This window comes from Panthera onca, chromosome B4 (assembly GCF_046562875.1).
Source record: "Panthera onca isolate mPanOnc1 chromosome B4, mPanOnc1 haplotype 2, whole genome shotgun sequence".
Taxonomy (NCBI): domain Eukaryota; kingdom Metazoa; phylum Chordata; class Mammalia; order Carnivora; family Felidae; genus Panthera; species Panthera onca.
In genome coordinates, this window is record NC_138345.1 from 100,310,659 (window position 1) to 100,337,973 (window position 27,315).

The following is a 27,315-nucleotide window of genomic DNA, read 5'->3' on the forward strand; positions in this document are numbered from 1 at the left end:
TCCCGCTCGGGCAGAGACGGTGGGCGCCCTGCGTGCCCCTCTGAGGGCACCGGCCCCAGACCCCGAGAGGCGTCTGTCTCTTTAAATTCCAGCTGCGCGGTCGGGAAACAGCGCCACTCGGCGCCCAGGCCGGCTGGTGGCTGCGAGCTCGCTCGCGCTCTCGCTCCCGGCTGCGCGCCGCGGAGGGCTCGCTCGGCCCGCGGGCTGCTCGGCGGCGGCGGCGGCGGCGGCGGCGCGGGGCGGGGAGGCGCGGCCCGGCCGAGGAGGGAAGAAAGAGCGAGCCGGGCCGGGAGAGGCGCCGCGCCCGGTCCCGCGCCCACGCTCGGCGGCCCCAGCAGTTTCCTTCGGGGTGACGAGGATGTGCCTGGGCTGCGTTTTTTTTTTTTCCTTCTCAAGACGATTTCCATAGTAACCTGATCAAGTGGCTCAGTATCGCAAACCTGAGGATTTCCGCGGCCCGCCGGCTTGACCTCAGTCAGGTAACGCTGGGCTCCCGTTCTCTTCCATTGCAAACCGCTGCGCTCCTTCCAAACTTCCTTTTGTGGAAAATCGCCCAGCCCGACGCAGCCCGGGGTATTTGCAACAGCGTGTTCCTTCCCAGGTGCCTGCCACGGGTCTCCTTCCCTGTGCTCCCCCAGGACCTATGACCACATTATTAAAAAAAAAAATTTTTTTTTTTTGGTCGTCTCCCTCCCCTTTTTGATTTTCCCATCTCTCGGCTTTTCCCTAGACTAGTGATGGGGGCGCCGGGAGCAGTCGGGGCGGGGGTGGCTAGCGCGGTCCAGGGAGTGGCGGGCTCGGCTGGGTGGGCTGCTGGGGGCTACTTGGGGCATCTCGGCGTGGCCTGCGCCGGGCTGGGGTCGCGGGGAGGGCTGTCCGCACCAGGGCGGCGCACCGGGGGAACCCCACGGCTCCAGACGAGAGAGCGAGGGAGGCAGGCTTGGGGGCGATGGAGCGCTCGGCTGGGTGGCTGGCGAGCGTCCAAACATCATAGCTTTCCTTCCTACTCCCCCGCCCCTCTTCGGGTTTCTCTCTTTCTCTTTCCCCGTTCTCGTTTCTTTCTTCCTTTTCTCATCATCAGCTCCATTCTGTTCCCTCCCTTCCCTGTTTTTCCTCCCCCCGGTTCCTTTTTTCGTCTCCCTCTTAAAAGAAAGGGAATCGTTGGTAACCCTTCCCTTCTGCCAACATGGGAAGAGCCGTGAAACCTGCAGCGTGGCCACCTCAACCAGGTCGTTTTCAGACTTGTCCTCATCCATCAGCATATTTGTTTCCTGAGTCTATTGATCTCCCTCGATTCTGCAGAAATGCATTCTAAGCTGGGCTGTGTGTCAGAATCAGAGTTCTGCAGCTCGCTTCCGTGCTCCAAGTATGACATGTATTGTAAGGGCTGAATATGTTTTCAAATCCTCCTAAGCCATGGATGTAAAGAAATCTTACGTTTTTAAAAATACGATCTTCTACAGAAAGTCTCAAATTATTGATCTATACGTACTCTTCTTTGAATTTTAATTTTAGGGCACTTGAGAGATACCCCCCTCCCCCTCCCCCAGTTTATGAGGAACATGCAACTTCTGTTGCCTTAATTATCTCCTCTTTAACCCTCATTCAGTTTTACACGTTCTAGTTACATGAATGAGTGGATCATAATTAAGGTTTAGAACGTTGCTTCCTAAAGTCCCAGCTGGCTGAAAAGGCATCCTCTGGTAGAAGGTGTAACAGTCAAGCGGGTAGGAGGGTTCAGACAGACCATGCCAAGGAATAGAGAAGGCATAGCAACTCCTGTGTGAAAGACATAAGACCTAAAGACTAGATTCAGACTTTAGTCCTGAGGACATGATAGTACAATGCAACCCGACTTTTGCTTTGGTTCTTAGCATGTGTAGAGCTGTACTATGTAGGTCTAAGTTAAAACTTATTTAAAAGTGGAGCCGCTCTAGTATGGAACCCGTTCTGCCTTGTTTATGTTTGAGGTACTTCCTCACTATGGTTTTATTTCTCCTTGAAACATGAGATGTCTGTATCATGTGGAAACAAAGGGATAAGACAGGACAGCTTCCTTTTAACCAGAAATAGAAATTTTGTGGATTTTTGTTTCCCGAAAGATCTAGTTGTTACGCTCTCAAGTTTTCCTGAGGTCAAAATATTTCATGGGTGAAAACAATGCTAATCAGTGGTTTTCCTCTGGTCTGTTTCAGTGGTATATAGTTAATATAGAAAAAGGTCTCTGTTTTAGTGAGGTCCCCTTGCCTCCTTTCCTTTGTCTGCACATTTGTTTTTAAATTCAACTATCATTGGATCTTGGGGCAGAGAATGGATCAGGAAGAAGAGAAACTACTGATATATTGGGAAATATAACCGATAATTCTAATCAAGAAAAGATCATTACTGCCATGCCACTCCACACTGTTGGCTTTGTTTTTACCCAATTAAGAAGCTGTAGGTTTTAAATGTATTTTCATCTTATTAATTCTACATCTAATACTTTTTATACCGTAGGTCATATTTATCCAGTTCAGATGAATATTTACAGAAGACTTAAAATTCCCTTGCCAGTGAAATCCAAAAAAGCATGATTTTTCTTTCAACATTTTCTTCTTCCTTCTAGTGAGCAGTGATAGTAGTAATTAATGGTCCTACGTTGTTGTTTTCACCTGACTTCTGATGTTTGGTGTTTCCTGGTTGAGTGGGTTCTCTTGACGTATGTACAAGATGTTCCTGGCGGACTGCATGGCACTTGAATGCACAGTGCATAGATTCAATGAAATGTTCATTTTTCTTGCCTTTGGTTTAAGAGATGCCATGCCCTCTTGTACTTTTAATATTTTCATGTGACTGCTCTGCTCCTCTTTTTGTATGTGTACACGAAGGATTTAACGTGAAGTCTGTTCTGATTAATCCTTGCATGATTTGAAGTTAAATGGTGTATTAGGGACACATCATAAATTATTTACTTATTTTGAATACATTGATCCCCAAACCGTCTTTCCTCCTTGTGATTGCATCTATATGTGAATCATTTAATGAAAGGTTAGTAATAATGAGTTACCTGTTTTATGAAAGGGGGAGAATCCCTCAAGTTTACTTACTTCAAGTCCCCATTTTCCTGCAGAGGGATTAACAGATGTTTTTGATCTGATATTTTAATAGACTGTATTGCTGAGCACTGCTAATTACCGAGAATATATTTTGTTAATTCTGAAAATGGTACAAGATAAGACATCTTTCAAGTTGTCTGGAGGGCTCCAAGTGACTCATCCTTGTTACCCATGGCAACAGGAAGTGGTTGTCCTGGGTGCAAGCCGAAGTGTGGACAGAAATCCACACTTTGTGATCATTCAGGGACTTGATAGGAAAAGTGTGTTGGCTCCTATGAATAGTCTGATGTAAACTTTCTGCCTTCACTCAGAACACTGATTCCCAGGCCTAGGTTTGCAGTTCTCCTTAGCTCCTTATTTACTTGAGGAGTGTTCTAAAATTCTCAGAAAACACCTGAGTTTACTGTTATTTTTGTAAGAGAAAAGAATTTATGGAGACATGTGCATATGTGTCTGACTTTGTGTGTAACTGGGATCATTAGGGTGAGAATATCACCAAATCAAATGAGAGTCTGTGAACCTTAGAAATGCTGGGAGTCAGGGAGCTATGCATAAAGTAGGAGCCAAGAGACCAAGGTTATATATTCCTACTTGTCACTGGATCACAGTTACTCTTGGGATCGTCTCCTTATTCACAGATATCACTTAGTTTTGTTTTATCCAGGGGGAAAATGGACACAATAATCTTTTTTTCCTTTTTTTGAATTCTTCAATATGTGCGTATATGACATATATACACAGGTGTACCTTTGTAGCCTGGTGGATGCTAGAAGATACACACTGCACACATTGAGAGGCAGCAGACAAGTGTTCTGAATAAAGGAAATCTTTACTTTTGCCATTGACAGATGGGTAATGATGCTGAATATTTCTTTCGATTCAGGAGAAGGTGATTATTCTCTATATTCTATGGATATGGGTAGTAGATGGTTAATGGCTAATCACATAACCTGGTATCCAGAACTGAACAATCCTAGCAGGTACCACCCTTTTACTTCAATGCAAGTAAGTAATAAATTTCTCCCACTTTAAAACAAAAACAGTGTAAGATCTCCTCTTCCAACACCAACCCCCACCCTCCCATTTTGTAAGGAAAAGTAATTTTCTGTAAGGTTAAGTGGACCTCAGGGTAGGAAAAAAATCCCCAGAGGTATCTTTCTGCCCAGACTTCATTTTTCCTCCCAAGTCTGACTGTCAACAATAATATCTGATATGAGCCTCTGGTGGTGATATTTCCGTAGGTCATCATCCTTCTCTGTCCCAGATGAAGTCTCAGGACAAGCAATGCAGTAGCATAGATTCTGAATGTAATGCATCATTCAAGGTGGTTATGTAACTCAGCAGTCTTGTTAAAAAAAAAACAAAAAAACAAAAAAACTCCAAGTCTTTAAAAATTATACGTGTTTACTATTCTCTTATCTTAAAATGATTTTTACAGTGTTCAGAGAAAATAACCCTGGTCCCTGTAGGGATTCAAAAGCTGCTTGTTCATGTCATTAGATTAAACAGCGTTTGTACAATGATACTTTTTGTTAAACTATGCAACGTTTTCATAAGAGCATAGCGGTTGGGACAATTGCTAGTTGTGCTTGTTTGGATAAGTACTTGACAGAATGGGGACCTCGAGATTTCACGATCTGGAAACGCTGCCAATGCACAGGGCCAAAGTTTTTTTGAGAAAAGAAGGGAAAATCCGTGTTTTGACAAGAAGTAATTTGTAACACTTCAGGTGCAGTCGGGAGGATTTGAAACAGACTCGTATATTTCTTTAGTCTTGATTTGTATATATTTTTATGTAGTCCATTCATATGTTGAACCATGGGCCTCCTGTCCAGCTTTTAGTTTTCTCTAGTGGGGAACATCAAAGTCTCTAACCTTACTTGATACCTTTTGGTAGGTTTGTAGGGGTAGCACTGAGGAAGAAATGGTACCTTTTTATATGCTAATGTTGCAAATACAAATGAGACCTCAAAGTCGGACCATGAGGAGCTTTTTCAATCAAAAGAAGCATTGTTATCGAACACCTTCTTACATTACCTTATTATAGGGAACCAAACATGATGGCTACTTGATTTTACTGCCCCATTTTAAGGCAGCACTGCACAGCACTTAAAGATGTAGCTTCTGGAGTCAACTGCTTGAGTTCGAATCTCAGCTCTGCCACTTACTGTGTAGGTTGTCACTGGTAATTTTCTTAATCTGAATCTGTTTCCCCATTTGTAAAATAGTTGTTTAGAAGGATTTTTGTGAAGATTAAACGAGAGCCTCTATTAATTTAATATTTAGGAGTGTTCCTGGCATGTAGTAAGTCTTCATTGCACATTCACTATCATTATTGGTGTTGCTGCTGCTGTGGCTGAAATGTATCAGAAGGCTGTAGTTATTTTTATTAGATTTATTTTTCTTTCCAAGTCTGATATGACACATACAGAACACTTATCCACATAGGAGCTGTGCCACTCTGTTTCTTTCCCTCTTCTCTCCAACCCCAACTTCGCTTTTCCCCATAGTCTTAAGCTGAAAATACTGACCAGGTGCCTGGGAGAAAATAATACAAGTTGTTGTTTTTTTTTTTTTTTTTTTTTTTACCCATTCTTCTAGTTTCCAGAAAAGTTTATCCTATTCTTTTTTTTTTTATATGTAGTATCAAGATTATCCATGGGTTTTTTAAATTCAGTACTTGAAACTTGAAATCAGGATTAGCTCCAGTAGTAGTATGTCTGTTAAACAACTTAACAAGCATAAAATTCCTACCTTTGGTATACAGTGCTTTTTAGTCACAACGACAACAGACTACTGTTACCCTAATGTAATCCTAAAGCAACAAGCTTTTGCTAAAGAGAGTTGCTGGACAGTTTTTGTGTGTGAAGTTATTTAAGGTCTTATGGATGAGAAGATGTCACTTGTTTAAAGATGTCATGTTTCATCTTGGCTTTTTATCTTTTGTGAGTTCCAATATTAAGAGCTGCATTGAATAGGTAAGTTTCTTTATATATTAAGGGAATGTCTTCATCTGTAAAATGAATGTATTGGATTAGTATGCTTAAGTTTTTTTTTTTTTTTTTATTATGGACTGTTTTGAATAAACACAAAAGTGGAAAGGATGGTGTACTGGATTTCCAGGGACCTGTCATTCAGCTTCAACAAAGTAGGTGACCTCTTAAGATCCTTCCTGATTCTCTGATTCTCTGATTCTCTGACCATGGAAACTAACTTACTCAGGTTTTGAGAATCTAGAATATTTGATTTTAAAATAATATCGTTACTACTATCAATAATATGAATTCTGAGATAAAAGTTACTAGATTACAGGACTGAGCATTTCATGGCAAGTCAAAATAATAGACATATCATATTTAAGAATAGTTATTAAGGAATTGGGCTATATAAAACCAGTCTGAAACTATATTGAGTGTTATCTTTCGTTTGGAAGCTTATTTCAAGATTGCAATGATAGCCAGCCTGCAGATGGTCCCCGGTGGTCATTGGTTGTTGCTATTCATGCCTTTCTGAAGTTTCCTCCTACATTGTACCAGGGTTGTTCTGTGTGATCTATAGGATATGACGGAAGTGATGGCATTTGAAATGTGAGGCGAAGTCATAAAAGCCATTGCCACTTTTGCCTTGTTCTCTTGGATAACTCACTTTGGGAGAAACCACCTGCCGTGTGGTGATGACATTCAAGCAGTCCATAGAGAATTATGTAGAAGTGAGGCCTTTTGCTAATTGCCAACAGTTTTTCAGTTTACCAGCCATCTGAAAGGGGTCCTTTAACCCTGGGGAAGTACCAGATAACTGCAGTGCTGGGTAACACACTGTATACTCTTGAAAGACCACAAACCATCTAGTTAAGGCACTTCTGAATTTGTAACTCACAGGAGCTGCATGAGTTATTAAACGTTTACTATTTGTAATGGCTAAATTTTGGAGTAATTTGTTATGCAGCAGCAATATAAAAACCTTAAACTGCCTTAGGATTATTCTTATAAATACTAGTTACTGTTTTATAGATACAGCTAATAGAGTTCTGGCTGACAGAATGCTGTTTAAAGTCTACACTTACCACAGTGAGTTATTGGCATCTTACCCTTTTATACTTTAACTCCTCAGAGTGACTCTTTTGTGGACATTATCCATAATTAAAGGAGAAGACACGATGTTTCTTCTTTCATTAGTTGCTAACCTGGAACTTAATCCCAGCCCTTCCTTTTGGCAATCGTATATGTTAACAATTCTACTGTTGTGGAATTTTGAAAGAAATCAGGGCTGGGGGTTGAGTACTGGGACATGTTTTAGCTTATATTTAGGTAAATTTTGAGATACTATCATAGTCTACCTTCAGGTTACCCCCAGCACACACGAAGTCCTTAATGATGTAAGCTTTCATTGTCCTACAGACTTTTTTTCTGTTGCCTACTAAATAAGGTAAGATTAAAGTGCCCAAACTATAATATGCCCCAAATGAGACCCTGGTAACATTGTCTCTTGTAGCCATTCTTTATGAATTTGTATTTCAGGCTTTTGTGTGTATTGCTGGATTTCCCTTTTTAAAAAAAAAATTTTTTTTTCTTTAACGTTGATTTTTGAGAGAGAGAGCAAGTGGGGGAAGGGCAGAGTGAGAGAAATACAGAGTCTGAAGCAGGCTTCAGGCTTTGAGCTGTCAGCCCAGAGCCGGACACAGGACTTGAGCCCATGAACCGTGAGATCATCACCTGAGCCTAAGTCAGACGCTTAAGCTTAACCCACTGAGCCACCCAGGTGCCCTTGGGTTTCCTTCCCTTCTTAAGTGTGGTTCTGGATCATATGTATCGATCTGTTCTTCTCATTGTTTATCTCATTAAAAGTTTAATGAACTCTAAAACTTGGATATTTATCATAGGTAGAATAGGTTCTATGTAAGTGCAAGGTTTTGATATATCTGAAAATGTATGGATTAGAGAACCAAGAAAAGACAATTCCATCACTTTTTACTTAATCTGTTTTATCTATGTAAATTACCATCCATAAAAATTTAAAAGGTGACTGAATCCTTAATATGTATAAGTTGGTGCTAGGAACTTTGGAGAATAAATACTAGGAAGTAAAGTTTTTAAGACTTTAGACTGGTGTGAGTATTAGGCTCTTTTCATAAATGAGCCACCAGTCTTATGGTCTGGAGCATCAGGTGTTAGTACTTTTGCTGTGTGATTTGTTAGGTAGTGTAATTAATAGGATTCTTGCTCCTGAGAATTTTTCAGATCCGTGGTTATCTTGGGATGAAACACTAATGGTGTTCACTGACCTACACCAATATCATGCTCTCTGGGAATTGAAATTGATTTTTTTTGGGGGGGTTCCTTGGCTATTTGAACAAACCTCACCTGGGAGGACTCAGAAAACCACTAAGCGGCCATTCAGAAATTAGTTTTTAGGCCCTCGGAAATAAGTTGCATCACCAGCCTCAGGAGAAAGTTAATGAAGTTACTAGTTTCTTATGTTTGAGCACAGTGTGCAGTAAGAACTACCTTTAGAATTGAGAATAAACAAACAGATCTGATTTTTTTGTTCTTTGTGAAATGTGTAGAAATTCAACCACTCCATGTTGCCAGTAAAAAGGATCTACAGCAGATGTGTATAAAGTCTGGGAGTGTTTTCTTAGATGTCTTTTGATAAGTGTGCTTTTGTGTATTTGATGGATAATGTGTCCCATCTTGTGTGCTTGTTTTATGTGCTATGCACATGTGGCATTGCATTAATTTACCCTACCCCATGATGTAAACATGATGTTTAAACAAAAGTAAAGTTTATAGATATATGTTAATTGGCTTCTATGCTGTGATGAGGATATCAGGGGTACAGAAATGAGTAAGACAAGGTCCCTGCCCTGCCTTAGAGGCAGTTGAATGTGCTTAATTTGAATTTATTTTATTTTTTTATTTTTCAGAGTGTTTAGCTGCTTATTTATAGCTAGACTTTACAATTTATAATGGTGAAGCCGCACTCAACCTAAGATCAGGTTGAATTATGTTACCATAATTGAGAGTTATCCTGAGTTCTACACTGTTAATGAATGCTAATGCTCTTTTGAAGGTCTTCTATATATGGCCTCAGTAACCACAAAGGCTTTTCTGCCTCCAGCAGATAAACTCTCAATAATGTCACAGGAAGTTGCATTAGAAATTATGCCTTTACCTATAGCTTTTTCCTTTTTTGCGCACTAATAATGTCTCTTCAGGGTATTCCCTATAGGGCAAATGTCTGTATCATACTTTGGAAATGCGTTTCCACTCTGGTAGGGAAAAAATACATCTCATGAACTTTTAAACTTCCTGATGTTAGTGCTTGTTAAATGTAGAGTTTAAGAATTGAGGTGGGATTTCTTTGGTAGTATGTTAGAGTCCCAGAAATATCTGAATCGTCCTTGCCCTTCCCTCCATCCCTGTGCAAGGACCCCAGGGAAGATCTTTGCATGCAATAGCAGCCGAATGGTAATCAGAATACCATTTTATTAACGCCTTGAGATGGTGCAATTTTCCCTTGATGCAGGCTTCTTTGGAAGATGGTTTAGAATACATACTTTAGTCTTGAATCCATATATGTATATATATTTAGTCTTGATATGCTCTGGTCTCAACACAGTTTAGGGAGTGGAAGTCAAAAAGAGAAAGAGAGATCCTAATTTAACTCAATAGCCATATAAAACCCAGAAGTCAAAGGAGAGTGAGAGGGAGTAGACCTTGGTTTTGTGCTCTTTAAAGCATAATCACTCTGCCCACTAATAATTAAAGTTAAGTCGCTGTTTTTGGATCTTTCCTAATAGAAGAGCAATTCCTCCTTTGAAGGGAGTGGTCAGAGGTGGCTCTGCTGAGGAAGGAGAGAACAAACAGTATGGATAAATTATGGCACAGGTCAGAATCTTACTGAAACCCTAGGGATAAGTATTTCAGAATGTGGGCTTTCTTGTATTTTAGAAAGAAAATAGTGTGTGTCTGTGTGTGTGTGCATGTGTACACACACACGCGTGCGCACACGCGCACACACACACACACACACACACACACACACAGTGCATTATGTAACAATCTGACCATGGCCTGGGGCAGTGTCTCTTGGTTTAATAAATGACTATTTCTGTAAGGAAATCCATAAGTAATCAGAATAAGTGGGAACAGTAGACAGAAGAATGCCCCTCTCCCAAAATACCACATCCCAATCCCCAGAACCTGTGGATATGTCCCTTTTCATGGCAAAGGGGACTTTGCACCTGTAATTAAGGTTTAAGGTGTTTGTGGGCCCAATCTAATGACATGGGTCCTTAAGAAAGCAGAGAACCTTTCCCAACTGTGGTCAGAGGAGATGTGATGATGAGAACAGGGTCAGAGAGGTGTGACCTGTCTTTGAAAATGGGGAAGAGGAGCATGGGTGAAGAAACACAGGTGGCCTGTAGAATCTGAATAGGGCAAGGAAACAGATTCTCACCTAGAGCCTCTAGAAAGGAATGCAGTTAGCTCAGTGAGACCCTGGTTGGACTTGAACTCCAGAACCTAAAGACAATACATTTATGTTGTTTTAAGCTGCTAAAACTATGGTAATTAATTATAGCAGTGATAGAAAATGAATGTGGTGGGAGAGACTATATAGCCTTATTTTACTTTCTAAAGTGAAATGGGTTATAAAAACCTTGTTGATTTTCAGAACTTTCACTATATGAATTGGATTTAGGGATTGTGGACCAGTAGAGAGAACCAGGAATCTTGATGTTTTTACTGGATGACTTGACTTTGAGGTTTCCACTGGATGACTTAATGGTGTTTGAATTTTTAGCAGTGGGAAGAAGAGCTTCTTAGAAGAAAGCCTTTTAATTGTTACCATCCTAATCTTTGAGCCTTTGCTGATTTCTTTGTATTCATTTCTATTGCCTTCCTGGATCTTAACAATGGTTGATGGTTGATGATGGCTCTGGTTCACTGTCAATCAGATCAAGGTAATGTAGGTGAAGGAACTCAAACTCCAAGGTACTATGCAAATGCACATTGGTCCTTGTTGATTGTGTTCATTATTATTGAGCAGCTGCCTCCTGTCCTTCCTTCCTTCTAGCCTGGTTGGGGGTTAGAGGGGAAGAAATACTGCAGGATGATTTTGTGAATGTGGCAGCAGCACTGTCTCTTCCTCTGGGCTGCCAGAAATCCTCTCCCCTCTACCATACCTCAAGTTGCCTACAGTGTGTGTGGCTACAAGGTAGGCGGCACCTGGAATGAATGTCTTATCACAGAAAGGGTGGATACCCTTGGGCTCATCCATGTACCTCATTGTCAGCCATTTACCTTTAATTACATTAAAATTTTAAGTAGAAGAACTCTCCATATTCTGCTTCTTCTCATGGCAGAATCCAGGGCAAAGTCTATGTGTAGATGGTTTCTAGAAAATCTCCCACGAGGTATATAAAGTGCATTTTAGAACATGGGGCAGCAGTTTATGCTAAAAATACGTTGTTTATTTTCTTATGATGTTGTGCTGTTGTATTATATCCCATTATTATGAAATGATTGTAGTTGTCGGATTCATGTTTGAAGGTTATTCCATGAAATCTTTCAGAATAATGATACTAGATCTGAGTCAAATTAAGATGCTTAACTTCGAGCATGTCCCTTGCAGTGTCCTTGATTTGTAGCTGAATCTTTAGGATCATCAGTTGTCCTATTGATTCTTTTGATGTCCAAGTGCTGGGAGAGTGAGTCTTACTTTGTTAGGTGCCTGGTGTATGTGTGTGGTTGTGTGAGGTTGTGTTCCTGTTTGATCTTCATTTTCAGTAAATTGGTAGGTTTTGAGCTGTACTTAATGATCAGATGTGTGAATGCAAACTTTATTCCTTAGTAAAGACATATCTCCTTTTTGCCCCAGTGCCTACATTGCCCTTATCAATAACACAAGACTTTTCTTCATCAACATTTTCAGTAGGACATTTAAAATCTTTTCTTAGCTTTTGGCAAAAGTGATTGCGATTCAAATACAACTTTGCAACTTGCTCTAGACAAGTACCTGTTTTGAGACCTCATGTCTTTGTAATCAATAATAAGATTTTGCTATTTATGCACAATTTTAAATAGTTTTATTTAGATCAGGGCCTAAGTGAAAATCCGGCACATTGGGAACTCTGGAGAGAAATTTTGTCCCTTGAAATCTATCCTGTAATTGCTATGATACATAATCATAAGTTTGTTTCAACACTTAATGAATACTGAATTTTAATTCAAGTGTATATTTAAAGTAGTTTCAGAACCTAGAGAGTGCCTTATTCTTCATGCCACGATGTATTGGGCTCTGGGCTATGTGCTAGAGATGATTGGGGAGCGAAGGATGTAGCCTTTGCCCTTAAGGGAAGGGAAGACTTGTGGAAAGGAAAACGTGGCAAGTTGTGTAGACAAGTATAAGGATCCATGGAGGGGAACAGATAAAGGAGGGGAAGGCTGCTTCTGGATGGGGAAAATGCAGTATGCTTGATGGATTAAGTGGCTTTTGACCCATGAACACATGCAGAAGTACAATGATGGATATTGTCATTGAGAAATGGGGTAGTAAAGTATGCAAGTAAACTTGAATCTGCTCCATGGCATACGGATCCCTGGGATTTGGCCCTGCCTCCTCTTGCGTCGGGTCATGTCTATCTCCCATTGAAGGCGTGTTGAGCTATTTGTAATTTCCTGTAAGTGTCCTGCTCTTTCCACTTTGGATCTGTGCTAACAGGTACAGTTGCTGTACAGTGAGCTTTCCATATTGAGTTTTTTTTTTTAAAGAACTCCCCTTAAGATGTAGGCATTACTCCCTGTAAATCACATCTTGATAGTTGTTCAGTCTTGCCAGCTACAAAGTTTAAGAGTTCCAGAGTTCATAGTAAGGGATGTTTGTTGTTGAACACCACTAGTGCCTTTTATGTATTTGTTCCTTTGTTTTTTCCTGAAGCTCGTCTATTGCTGAACAGGCACCGATGGCAAAGTAGCTGCTCTTAAGGATCTCACTGCTGGCAAGACCCTGAACAGTAGTTTTAATGTGAAACTTTCATAGCCAATCTAGATGTGTGAAGAAGATGCAGGGGAAAGCACAAGTGGGAGTGACCATTCCTCCTGATGGCAGGGCGTCAGGGAAGGATGCCTAGAGCGGAGATGCTTGAACTGAGTCATGAGAGATGAGTGGGAACCTACCAGATGGACAAAAGGGAGTAGGATGTTTCAGCATGTGACTCCACAAGTGGAGAAAGACCTAGGGGAACATGAGAAGTTTGGGAACAGTCAGTCCCCAGGAGCAAAAATGCGCGCATGGGTCAGGTGCAACATGGTGAAGCTGGAAGGGGAGGCAGCCCAGAAAGTGTATAATTCTAGATGAAGGAGTTTGTACTTTATTCTGAGGTAGAAGCGATCATTGAAGAGTATTGAACAGGGATGCCATGTATAGAATTCTGTTTGAGAGGGGATATCACAATTACAAGATGGTAAAATTGTTTAGTGCAGAGCAGTACCATATAAAAAGCCTCGTCTTTCAATATGATAACACTTCTTAGAGCCTTTGTGCATGTGGACAAGTGATTCAGTTTCTCCAGATCTTAGTTTCTTCATCTGTAAGTGGGAATTATAATAGCACTTGTCTAAGAATTGAGGTGGCAATTAGGTGGACTATTGTTGCTAAATAACCCAACTACATAGTAAGTGTATAATAATTAAATTACATTTATTATGCATTTTGATTTTATTAAGAATAGTGAATAGGTGTCCAGCGAGAGGTTGGCAATGTAGAAACAGAATGCTTCATTAGAAGTCAAATGCAGTGTGTATTATTTTAACCTCACAACAAAGGCCAAAATCCATAAGCTGAATTTTAAATATTTTTTGAAATCTGAGATTGTCCTGTTTACCTGCCTGAGGAAAGAGCATTGGAAAATGAGATGTGGCATAAATTAAAAAGGAATCGCTAATGTGGCCAACGGTGTGTGGAACCCTGACTGGAATTAGTCAAATTTGAGTGAGGTTATTGCAATCTCATCCCATAATCAGCATTATTGTGTCCCTGTATCAGTAATGTAGAGTCATTTCATGAGGCAATCTACAAAAAACAGGGGATGTTTAAGGTTGAAAGAGTTTCCTCTGCCATGACTCAGTTGGTCCAGAGAAATGTGAGCTGAAGCCTAGGGCACCAAAATGGTATAAAGGTTGGTCATGGCTTCTGCTGGCCTTTTAAGGCTGAATAATTGTCAGTGACTTGTGGATAACCACAAAACTGTGTTTGAATATTCACTCGAAAATCATTCACATTATGGGTCAGCAGATACTAACCATTTTTAAATGTAATAAAAAATATTTAGGAAAGAGTAAGACATAGATTTAGTGGTTCTGTTGGTAAAAATGTGTGTATCAGTGAGTACAAAGTATTTCATAAACAAAAACATTCTCACAATATCAGTACTCTTGTATACCAAGATGTATTATATATATCATTGGTCTTGCTGTTAGTAAAATACCAAATGATATTTTTACAAGATAGGCTATGAAGTATCAATCTATGGTTTTATTAATTGATAATTATATTTTCCTTGCTATTTTAAAAAGTGTTTTGAATTATCTCCCTATTACTGTAGCAAGATTTTTAAGGTAATTACCATGATAATTTCTTTGGCTGAGTGTGGTTTTATTTCACTGACTTTCCAAATGATGTTGAAACATTCTGTTTCTAAACAGCAGGACTTTTTTTTTTTTTTTTTTAATTTTAAGTGTTTGTAACTTCTTATATAATCTAATAGAAAGGTGAAGTCAGACCTTGGTCTTTTTTGTTGAGCAGTTACTAAAGATTGAATGATGAATGATTGTTACTCTCTCAGTCATGTGAATCACCAGTACCCAAGGAAGGCACAGTCTAGAGAAGTTTTTAATGATGAGTTGGTGCCATTAATGAAAAAGAAGTGGGTGGTAAATTATAGATCCAAGCCCTTGAAAATTAACCTCTCGCTCGTGTTATTAGTTGGATTTTTTGCCTAGAGCTACAGTTAAATTTTTTTGATAAAGCCATTTATTGCCCTCTAAAACATATTTAAATTAGAAAAATACTTCTTTTGTGTTGCTTACCCAAAAGGAGCAATTTACCAGTGGCCATGTTATGGTTGTTTTTCTCATTTGCATTCTTAACCCCCTCTTAGGGCTCTTGTTTGGAGCTGGTATAGATTTATTTGTAGAGGAGGACACATTGAATTGGATTTAGGATTAAATGAATTCCATGAATTAGAAGGATGACCTTGTAGACAGAAAAAGATTTCATTACATGTCTTCCCTGCTTCCACTATATTAGAATTTGTGTTGTGTGCCTCATGCTTAAACCTTTCGTGTGTGTGTGTGTGTGTGTGTGTGTGTGTGTGTGTGTGTTACATCAAAAGAATAGATGGAAATTCAGCACCCAGGCAGTGGACAATAAATTGACTGAGTTCTAATTGTGAAGATTGTAGTACTGCATTTCATTTTCCCTCCTGTCATTCTCAGCAAATAATTCTATTTACATTTCAGCCTCCAAACATCTTTGTTTGGGCATGATGGGAATACCATACGGGCAAATGGTTTTATGGTTAGAATGCTGGTTATATGGATTTTTATTTCTTGTGTGTGTAGCCAAGTAGTGTAAAGTCTGGTGTTTTGCTCAGGTATTGAAGCTTTGCAGGACTGAGAGAGGATAAAATAGAGGGGGATGGAAGAGTGGAACTGCCCGTGTCTTTTTCTAGCAGAAACACGGTTCATGGCTCTATGCTAGAAGGGGAGGCTTTGGAAGCTTCAAAAGGATCAAACCAAATAGCAGGTTCTAACAATTTACTGCTAATTGATGAGCTTTAGGTATAAGGGTGTGCAATTACATGCAATTGCAGCCAACTGTGGGTTTTTTATTTTTTTAATTGTTGTTGTTGTTAAGTTTATCTGACTTTTAAACCAGATTCATTTGCTGTCTGTTCAAATTGGTTTTATTCTTCACGAGGGCCTGATTGATTTGACCAAGGACTGCACCTTCATGATAGCTAGCTGTTGACAATGGGGGGTAAATTAAAATAGCCTATGGCCAGGTCAGACTATCTCTGAGAGGTAATAGAAGAGTCCCTTAGGCCTGGTGACTCAAAGTGCTCAAATTCTATTTTCTACTCTGGTTAAAAACAATTTTAAAAATGGTAGCCTTTAAAGTATGTGAGATACAATAAATTGTTTCCTCTTTCTACAAATTGGTTTAGAAAAAATCTTTAGGAAGTATACAAAAAAATATGTTCCCATGGGGGTTTAATGTTACCAGGAAATCACCTAGTTTGTATTTGTTGCATTGTTGCATTTATATGGTTAGTTTGGCATATAATAGTTTAAAGTTTGGAAGGATATAGTACCTGTATTTGCTCCCAATTTATAGGCAACTAAACTGAGGCTCAGAATAAAATTCAGTGGTTTATTTGAAATCACAGAAGTGATTACAGTGGAATTAGAACCCTGTTTCACAAACGTCTAGACTTTTGAATTCGCGACTGTGATGAAGCAAGGCATGTAGTTAGTTGCTCAGGCAATGGCGCAGGGATTCTTTTACAAATTATTTCTGGGGCCTTCTCAACCATGATAGGTCTTTAGTTATGCCTCTGCAGCACTGAGGGAAGCCAAACATATTTTAAAATCAGTAATGATGGTGGAAGGAAGAAAACAAGAAGCCTGATCTGCTTATTTTACTGGGCACAAATGGAAGGAGCTCTTCTTTTAAAACGCTTTTCTGTTTGTGTTTTGGGATCAGTGTGTCTCATTTGTGACATAGGCTTCTGTAAAGTCAGTAGTTTGAATGAATGGTGAATTATAGTTACACAATGCAGTCTCTTTCTTCTAAACATCATAAATCGATCAAATTTGACAATTTTTGTTTCCATTCTTGCTGAAAATGATCATTGTGGATACTTTGCTCAATTTCCCCAAGAGTATATGACTTAATATTATCATTTTTTTTCGTTCTTGAAAGGAGCTAATAAAACCTGCCTCTGGGATGAATAAATACATTATTATAGGTGTTGAAATTGTTTAAATAGGAAATATTTATCCCCTCCTTGAGTGAAGCTATATTATCCCAAACATAAACATTGTCAATGAAAGAGTTTGAATGTGTCCTTCAGTCAACTCAAGATCACTTTGTATAGCTAGGGCTCAGTCAAATATCACTTTTAATCATTTAATTACATAAAGGAGATCAGGTTTTCCTGCCAAACAAATGACTGGGGAGGAATAATTCTGTAAGCGTACACTCCTGAATGCCCCCCCTCCCCCAAACAAAATAGTTTTTTGAGGAAACAAGGCTCACAAGGTTAAAGTTGTATATGCCTTAAATTTTGGAATGCTCATTACTTTAGAAGGACCATGGGAACATTTTATTGTATTTAGGAAAGAAAATTAGTTTGGCATTCTGCCCCTTCTCTCCCACCATCCCTGCCATTAAATTCTCGAGTCTCCATGTTTCCCTTTCTGTATTAACCTTTCCTCTCCAATTCTTCCAGGTGTCCTTAGGCTCCGAAGGCCAAGAACACAACCTTCTCCTTGGTGACAACATCAGTTTGTCATAGGGACAGTATCCTGTGTCTCCTAGAAAACCGTTTTCAACTTCCTGTGGTTCTTTTTTTCAAAGCCATATGCTTGCATAGGGCTTTAGATATTCACAAAACCTTATGCAGTTTACACAGTTAGTCATATGTATGTTCACCTCATTGAGGCCCAGTGAGGCTAAGAGATTTGCAGAAGCCATTTTGGAGTGGAGATAGGAGTGCTGGTCTGATCTTAGCATTTAAACTAGGAAATGCAAAGGTAGAACAATTGCCAGGGTGAAATAACCTATTCATCTTCCTTGTTACAGTGTGGTCTCGGTTACAATAGGAAGTCCTGTCTCCAGCATCTATTACCCTGAGCACATGCAATAAATATTTTCTGAAGCTGCAAGAGTTGAGAAAGAAACCTATTGTTCCACTGCAGGGACTATTGAAAAACATGCCAGAGCTTTTCTCATCACTGCTCCATTGCTTATTGCTTACTTCTACTGTTGAGTTTTTCTTCTGTCACTAGTAAGGTTTCAGGTGAATATTAGGAGATGAGTAGAGATTGACAAGATTTTTTCACATCAGCATGTTAGAGTATTGCTGGGAACCTGAGAGTGTACGGTATTGGGAGTATATTGGTAAGGGGCTTGTAACCCTTGTCCAATTCTCTCTGCATTTGTGTTTTCTAGGCAGGCCTCTGGAGGTAGCAGGGCTATGCTGAGGTGATATGGCTGGGTCAGCATTTCCAGGGTACTGCATGATTTCATCCTGACTGAGGTTCAGAAGTCTCTTTCTCCTAGCTAGCAAGAAGTCCTGTTGGGATGTTAATGGCCCACATAGGACTTGTTCCTAAGGATTGGGTGTAAAAACTGATCCCTTTTCAGGGAGGCACAAAATAAGGGACGCCCCATACACATATGAGGTCACGTTCTGAAAGGCAAGGATAGTGACCATATGGCATGTCAGGACTATCAGCCATAAAGAGTGGTGCACCTGCAGAAACATTTATCAACTTACAGTACTTTTAAAGATGGGAGAAGACTGTAGTAAATGTGTGCCCCGAGGTTCATGGAAACCGGTAGGAAAGTGCTATGAAATCTCACCTGTCATCCAAAATCTGAATGCAGATTTTGCATTCAACTTCATGATTTTTGTGTTACTGGTTACATTACTCAAAAACATAAAATTGAAAATGTAGACATAAGAACTGTTGCTACTGGAATTCTCCTATCCTTTGGTGCATGTTTCTGGATCATCTTCAGACAGTTTTTATACCTTAAGTCCTAACTCTACTGAAAAAAAAAAAATCCAACACCTGGCATAACTTTTCCAAAGGACCATACATGCAGGCTCTATGGTGTTTGGTTAATACCCAGGGTGAAGAGTCTGTGTGTTATAAGGGAAAATTTCCATTTAAATTTTTTCTATGCCCATTATTAGGTTATAATGGAATCATTTCCCCTGTTGGTGAAACATATTAAAACAAAAAGCAAATAAAACATTTATTTGATAAGAGAATAGTACCATACAGGAGGAAGACTTTTATGAGCTACGTTCTGATACTGGCTGAACCATGTGAAAATGTGGGGTCTTGGGCAGATCTATGACCTTTCTGTTGTGGGTGACTGCATCATTTGTTGTCCCTTTGTGGAGGTGCTTTTCAAAATTACAGTGAGTCATCAGACCTGAACCAGGACTGTCCTGGGCAAACTGATTACCCTTGCTTCAGTTTTTTTATGTTTGTTGGTGAAATGAGATGGGTGGATTAGGTTAGATGTTTTTAAGCAGTTTTTCCTTCAAGAAGCCCAATTATAAAACAAATAAGAGGCAAGTTCAATTTGAAGCATGGGCAGGGGGCAGGGCTCCAGTTCCCCACCCTCCCGCCCCTGCATACTCCACCCGAAGATCCTGAGGGATCCCTGGAGCAGTTTGAAAACCCTCACACTCTGGTGTATCCCACCCATCATTCGCCTCTCGCTGGTTTCCTGTGCCCCATCTTCAGGACAGGAAGGCAAACGCCAAATCTAAGTATTGGGCCAGTGCAAATCCTAGGAAGAGAAAGGATGTAATCTCACCTGAGGCAACAAGGTATTCCTTTTGGGCTTCATCGTCTTCTTTCTGCTTCCCCTTAACTATTTGCTTTTCTCAGGGGTAGGAGCTTGGGCGAATTTTGTTTCTTCTAAACTTACTGTTTTTTGTTGGAAAGACCTGAACCTTCAAAATGTAATTTTAGGGGTGGAGACATAGCTAAGCCTTTAAAAACAAATATTAAATGAGGAATTCTTCTGTGTGTGTAGGAAAGTGATCGGACCATTCCCTGACCCTCCACACTCATCAAGAAGAACATTCCAGTGCTGAGACCACAGGTCAGATACAATGTAAGCATAAGGCTATTTTCAGGGAGGTGTATGAAGGTACACAAGAAAAGTAATAACCTTGACTTGCCTACTAATTTCCCCAGTGCAACTAATGAGTTAATTCTATCATTTGCTCTTTATCTCCTTGTTTCTGTGCTGTATTCTTTTCCCTTCCCAGTCTCTTTATTGCAGACATCTCCTCCATCTTCCTGAACATCATTTGGAGTGTTGTTCTTAAGATCACCCTAATCGCTGTGTCTCAACAGTTCTCTCAATTAAAGCTGCCTCTCCTCTATGCCTGTAACATCCAGACAGTAGGAATCCAAGGTCCTTGTGGAGGGTGGGGAATTAAGTCCCGTTCCCCCCCCCCCCCCCCATCACTGTTGTACTAGCAGACAAGCGGCTGAGAATGAATGTAACACTCCATCCACATTGGACGTTAGCTGTAACAAAGGGGAGCAGAAACCAGCTTCTGATCACTCCTGTATTTATATTCCCTCATTATTGACTGGGGCAGGCTCTTGCATTTTTGTGTGTCCTCCCTTCTCAGTGATCATTGGGAGGTTCCTTCACATGAATGTCATCAGATTCTTAGGCTCAGTGGTCTTAGACCTGACCTGAGGCAAGTGGACATTTTTTTTTTTCTGTTATTTCTTTTTAATGTACTATGGTTTTTTTTTTTTTTTTTTTTTTTTTTTTTTTTTTTTTTTTTTTTTTTCCTGACTTAAGTTCTAGCACTGCCTTGGGCTAATAATATTCCCATCTAGGTTTGCTCATCTTTGGAATTCAGCTGCTTCTTGGTTGATGTTCCCTCCCTTTCCACTGCATTTAGTTGTCTGGACTATTGCAGGTGCGATTATCTGAGAATGAACGGCTAGAGGATGATCCCTATCTATAACTGTTTGATATGTGGTAGGAGGCATCCGTATTGCTACAGGTAACAGACATGATCTGCAGTGGAAAATTAGATAACTGGTTTCTTGGAGAGGCATGAGATTGCCCTGGTTATGGACATCTCTCCACAATAATTCAGCAGCCATCATTAATCCCGTGTCTAATGTGTGCCATGCTTTATTCACATACTTTCCCACTTAATATATCGATATCAGTCGTTGTTAGTATCCTGTTGCTGCTGTAACAAATACTACCAATATAGTAGTTTAAAACAACCATAATATGTCACAGTTAGGAATTGAAAAGGTCACAAATTTCTTCTAGTTATGAAGGTCAAAAGTCCTAAAATCAAGGTGTCAGCAGGGCTTTGTTCCTCCTGGAGGCTCTAGGGGAGAGTGTGTGCCTGCCTTTTCCAGTTTCTGGAGGCTGCCCACATTCCTTTGGCTCATGGCCCCTCCTCCATCTTGTAAGCCAGAAGTGGGTCATCTTCAAATCTCTCCTCTGACCCCTGCATTTGTCTTCACCTCTTTTTCTCTGATTCTGGTTCTCCTTCCCCCTTCCCCCTTCTTCTCTTAGAATGACCCTTGTGAGTCCACCTGGATAATCCTGGATAATCCTCCCATCTCTGGATCCTTTATTTAATCACATCTGCAAAGTCCCTTTTGATGTATAAATGACCACAGGATTAGAATGTGGCCCTTTTTGGGGGACCATTATACTGTCTCTCACAGGTGGAAAGAGCTCCTACCACTGGAACAGGAGCAGTAGTTTACAAGTATGGAGTTCCTACTCTGCTCCAGTCAGGAGAAGGATCTTACTTAATTTTCATCACAACCATGGGAGGATGGTATCTTATGGTAAGGCACCGAGGCTTGGTGAGGTTAAGTGACTTGTCTAAAGTCTTGCCACTTGCCACATGGCTGCAGGCAAAGGATTGTGGTCCAGGCTCTTTGATACCGGTGTGCATACTCTTAACCACTCCGCTATTCCACGTTTATTACCTTTCGGTACAGACAGGCGTAAGTGAAAACAGGGTGTTTTCTCTGGCTCACCCAGGTAGTCGATAAACAGGGTCACTATTCAGACTGGATCTCTTGGATTCCAAAGCCTCAGTCTGAAATGCTGTTGGCATGTGCTGATATTATACCTTTGTTCTACTGAGATTTTTGCTTTTAGCTGTGGTTCCCATGACCTTTGTTTTGTTTGTTTGTTTGTTTGTTTTTTCCTTTCCGGATTGTGCTTATTTATCGGTGAAGTCAGGTGGAGAAGGTTGTCACTTAGGTCATGATGTCATGGTGTTGACAGTTACTGGGCAAAGGCCTTTGGCCTGAAGCCGCTGAGCTATCCTGGTTTGTGGCTGCCGCCTGCTCTCTTCAAGTGGAATTCTCGGACTGGCTTATAGGTTGAGGTGACCACTGCTGCCTCATTTGGAGCAGAGACCCTGACTTCCATTGAATTTTAAACACCGTCTCTGCAATGGAAAGCTAATGTTTTATGGAACCAGCCCCAATTTAGTTACCATAACAACTTGGTAATACTCCTTCTGTCTTGGCTTACCGCCTCAGAGTGTGATGTACAGCAGTCATTCTGGCCAGCTGAAATGGGCTCTCACCTTATTCTTGTCAGGCATATTGATAAATAGCTCTGTTTCATGACACATTTCAAAGTCATCACTTTTTTTTTTTTTTTTTTTTTTTTTTTGTGTTGCTGACCTTCCCTTTAAGCTTCAGGTTGTATAAAGAGAAGCTGCTGGAGTCACACCATGATTGTGCTGCCTTTTTGTTCCTGAGCTATTTTCTCACAAAATCCTATGTCCATGTGGTGGGGGAGGGGGATAAGGAGTGAGATAAGTAGATGATTGTGTTCATATTCTTGGAGCAGACTGTCGTAGAATCATAGCAGTGTCTTTATGTCATCTGCCAAAAAGAAAAAGAAAAAAGCTTGAAATAATGTTCAATTTAATCTCATTCTTTATGCAGTAAATTTGATGTCCTCTGGAAAAGGTGTGGGCAATACAATCAAAGAGAGGGTTCATTTCTTTTATTCAAGCATTTCGTATGCACTAAACCATTCATGTCTAGTATTGCCTTGATAATCAGTAACCTGTAGCAGAATTTAAATTTTGCATAGGAGAAATAGATGGGCTGGGGGAATTTGAGGGGAAGCAGACATAAGGATTTTGTCTTGTATTCTAGTAGGTAGGAGAGTGTTCTCTGTTTCAGGAAGGATTAATAGGTATTCCTTGGAGAGGTGGGGAGGAAAAGGCAGGGTAATGATGCATTCTTTATTCCTCTCTGGGAGATACAGAATCTATATTCACATTCCAAGGCTCTGAAAAGTCCAGCAGCAGAGAAACCTATTTAATTAACTGTTTTATTCAGCTGTGGGGGCTGTAGGGGCCCCCTTTCCAGCAGAGCATCTGTGAATATCTCCTAGAGCACGGGGAAAATGGTGCTTTAGAACAATAATGATAAAGAGGAAACCAAAGCCAGGATTTCACCTTGTGTTCTTAACCATTTCTGTAGTGATTCAGCTATGGGGCAGACTCAATACTTTTATTCTTCGTTATGAGCTGATGTGTTGTCTACTCCCCTCTCCACATGTTTAAAATGGCCTTTCCTGTGGTTTGTGCCTTTCAGGATTCCATATATGCATTGATTTTGAGCAATTTGTGTAACATTCTGTTCACCTTTTCTTTCTCTAAATATGCAGGTTTATTGTTAAGGAAGATTATGAGGTTTCCTTGGGAGAATTCTAAGAAAAAGTACTGACCATTTTTTTGGGGATAGTTAGAGTTGAGGCTTCTAAGAAACAAGTAATACATCTACTGAAATCTGTATTTTTATCCTAATGATTTCATGTAAAAACCTGGAAATCTAATGGTTAGTAATAAATCCTAAGCTTTCTGTGCTTTGGAGAGAATCTCAATAAGTTAGTTAATATCTGTCTTCTAATGTTGCAAAAACCTCATTACCTAAAAACCGGAGTTCTTCAGTGTCATCAAGTAGGAAGACTGGCTGTAGAACTTGGAACTCTTGATTTCTGAGGAATGCATTTCCTTGTTTTGTTGTTGGTAATTTTCAGCAATTGGACTAAGCAAAAATACTTAGTGAAGACATGAAAACCCTCTTGATGGCATCCTTTCTTGAAGAGACAGGGTGGAAAGGTCTGTGTCCTCCTTGATGTTGGTTCTTTTTTTTTTTTTTTTAATTTTTTTTTTTAACGTTTATTTGAGACAGAGAGAGACAGAGCATGAACGGGGGAGGGGCAGAGAGAGAGGGAGACACAGAACCGGAAGCAGGCTCCAGGCTCTGAGCCATCAGCCCAGAGCCCGTCGCGGGGCTCGAACTCACGGAACGTGAGATCGTGACCTGAGCTGAAGTCGGATGCTTAACCGACTGAGCCACCCAGGCACCCCGATGTTGACTGTTTAAGATATCTTTTATTGAGGAATGGAGTTTTTAAGATGATTTTCAGTGTATATGCCTATCCAAGTGTTAGTTTTTTTTTGTTTCAATCCAAAAGATTGGAAAAAAGCATATTTGAGTAACTGGGTATGCAGGAACAAAGTTGTTGTCTACTATTTACTTCATAGATGTTCTGAGATCCATTCCTGGCCCAGCTGGCTTGCTGGATTAATTGACCACAATCCCATGAGTGCTAGTGGTCAGTGTATTGTATGTGATTTAGCAGAGTCAGTAGCTTTTCTAATTCAGAACAGCTTTTGTGTACTGTGTTGTCTACCCATGGTTCACATTATCCAAATAACAATGCCACACCATGATTTTGAGGCAATTGGTAATCTCTGTCTGATGAAGCTTCCCTATGTCTCATTTGTTTGAATTTAATGTGCCTCTTTGTTCCTTTTTAATTTTTTTTTTCAACAACAGCATTGTCTGGCATTTTTAGGTAATTGATTTTTGCATTTGCATTTTGGTTAGAAAATGGCTGTGGTTCTAAGCAAGAGGGTTGGATTCATCCAGCACTGTCTATATTGTTAGCCAGAAGAATTGTACATTAGAGTAACTTGATAATAGAACACCCAAATGTATACTTTCATTGAAAAATTTCAAGTAATTTCTCCTTTGGTGATACAAAATTAGAGCTAGTGACAATCAACGGATGATAACCCAAAGTGTTAACCCGAGATGTTTTGAAATATTTGGGTTATTATACACAGCTCAGGGAAAAGAAATAGCCATTCGTGTGTGTGACTGCTAAAATGCTGACCTTGTTTATTCTCAATAAACATAATAACTAGTTTCATATGAGTACATAATTTCTTGGAAGAAATTTGGAAGAGCTGAAGTAAAGTGGAATGTACATAAGACCTATATATTTACCCACCAAAATATACTTCCTGATACAGTCACTCAATTTTTATTTTTAGGAGGGAAATCAGTTAAAGACAATGTGTTAGAAATCTTTCTTGGCTTCAGGAATGTTAGTAGTTTGCATATTTTTTTAGGTGCTGTTAGCAGGGTTACTCATTTCCTGGCATGATGTGGTGCAAGTATGTCTTCATGAAGATTAAAATGAGAAGGAAAAGAGATCTAAGGATTGGGCTTCTTGGAAATTATCTCCCAAGGCACGGGAGACAAAGAAGTTCTCTATGTTGCTTCAATGAAGCTATAAAAATAAGACTTGCTGTGGGCATGAGTAGGATCAGAACCCAAAGAGAGTCAGTTAGATGTAATAAAGACAAGAAAGAATTTGTTACATTGTCATTTCACATACTTTATTTTTATTTTTGTCTTTCCTGATTAGATGCTGGGAGAAAGCATCTGATGTATGTCATTACATCTTTGTGTGTATGTCATTGAATCTTTGTCATTTAATCTTTGGTTAGTAGGAATATGATTTAGCTTTTCCAGTCTGATCAACATTTTTTGTCACTGATAGAATTGAGCTCGTAAGAATCATACCCTGGATTGTGGTGAAATTCACTGAGTTTTAAAGTATGCCCTTTGGGTGGGTAGCCAGCCTCTCCTTTTCAACACTCCATACTCTCCCAATAACTTCCAGAGAAAGGGTATGCACTGTGGGGGCCTGAAGAGGAGGGGAAAAAAAAGCCTACATTTTGACTGTCATTTCTTGATAGGTGGTGGTTTCTAGGGTGTGGGTAAGGGCCATAGTAGTTTTCAGAGATACTTGACTCTTGTAGGATTTGTCAGAGTTTTCAGGAGGCAAGCAGAGGTGAAGCAGGAAGGCATGTGTGGGGTACTAAAATTGTGTTGGGAGTGCTAAATTGTTGGAGCCTAGAGCACATGGTTGGAAAGGACAATAGTTGAAGTCTCCAAGGGCAGACAGGGACCACACAATGCAGGGTCTCACCTGCTGTGCTAAGGATTTAGGGTCTGTAGCATAGGAGAGAGAGTGATAGGTCTGCATTTCATAAAGATAGATTTGGGAGATGAATCCAAAGAGGGCTGAGGTTTGGGAGTAGGGGCTTAGTAATGACATAAGGAGATGGGGGTCTAAGTTAAGGTCATAGCAGTGGAAATGGAGAGGGAGGGAATGGCTACTGAGAAATTTGGGTGCTGTGATTCTAAAGACTTCGTGATGTATTAGAAAGGGGGAGTGAAAGATTGTGGTGTGAATTAAATGAGATAATATATATTTTTCATGTATTTAACACAGTACCTGGCACATGGGAAGCACACAGGAAATGAGAACTTGCAATTCTGTTATCAACACAGACAATAAGAAACCTGTTGGAGGTTCCTGTTACTAGTAACAATAATAGTCCCGTCTCCAAATATGCATGCTAGCAGATTTCATACTCTTATTTTTTGCTTGTTAGCGAGACTGTGGCCACATTGTATTCACTTTACCTGATGACCTGGCAGTAATACCGGTGCATGCTTGAAATCCAGCTCGACTGTAGAGCACATCTGTTTACCTTTATGCTGTCATTAAGGGAGAAAGGCCCAATCCCCCAGTCCTATTTCATTAGTTGTCTGAGGTTTTATCCTGAAAGTACTTTCTTTCCCTTCATGTCTTCAGAGTTATATTTTCTTTCTTATTTCAGATAGGTTTCTTCCAGTTTAGTAAGTTAGGAGATGAGGTTATTCATAACTGTGTTGGTAGTTATGGCGAACAGTTCTTTGATAGGATGTTTTTCGTGTAAAACTAGTGAATTAGTGTAATTGGGCTGCCATAACAAAATACCATAGACTGGCTTATACAACAAAAACTTCTTTTGTACAGTTCTGGAGGTAGGAAGTCCCAGTGAAGTCCAAGATCAAGGTATCCAGGGATTCTGTTCCTGGTGACGACTCTCTTCCTTGCTTGCAGACAGCTGCCTTTTCCCTGTGTCCTCACATGGAGGAGGGTGCTCTCTCTTTTCTTCTTATTATCCCTTCATGAGGGCCCCACCGTCACGACTTCATCTAACCTTAATTAGGCCTTCCAAAAGTCC

At 40.1% G+C, this 27,315-nt stretch overlaps 1 protein-coding gene across 1 annotated transcript in view; it reads left to right on the top strand.

The window, feature by feature from the left end:
• The first annotated feature begins 366 nt into the window (after positions 1-366).
• NAV3 (neuron navigator 3) overlaps positions 367-27,315 on the top strand; it is an 821,282-nt gene continuing 794,333 nt past the window's right edge. The window contains exon 1 of the mRNA XM_078449654.2: positions 367-479. The gene's annotated coding sequence lies outside the window, so the exon portion shown is untranslated. The remainder of the gene's footprint in view (positions 480-27,315) is intronic.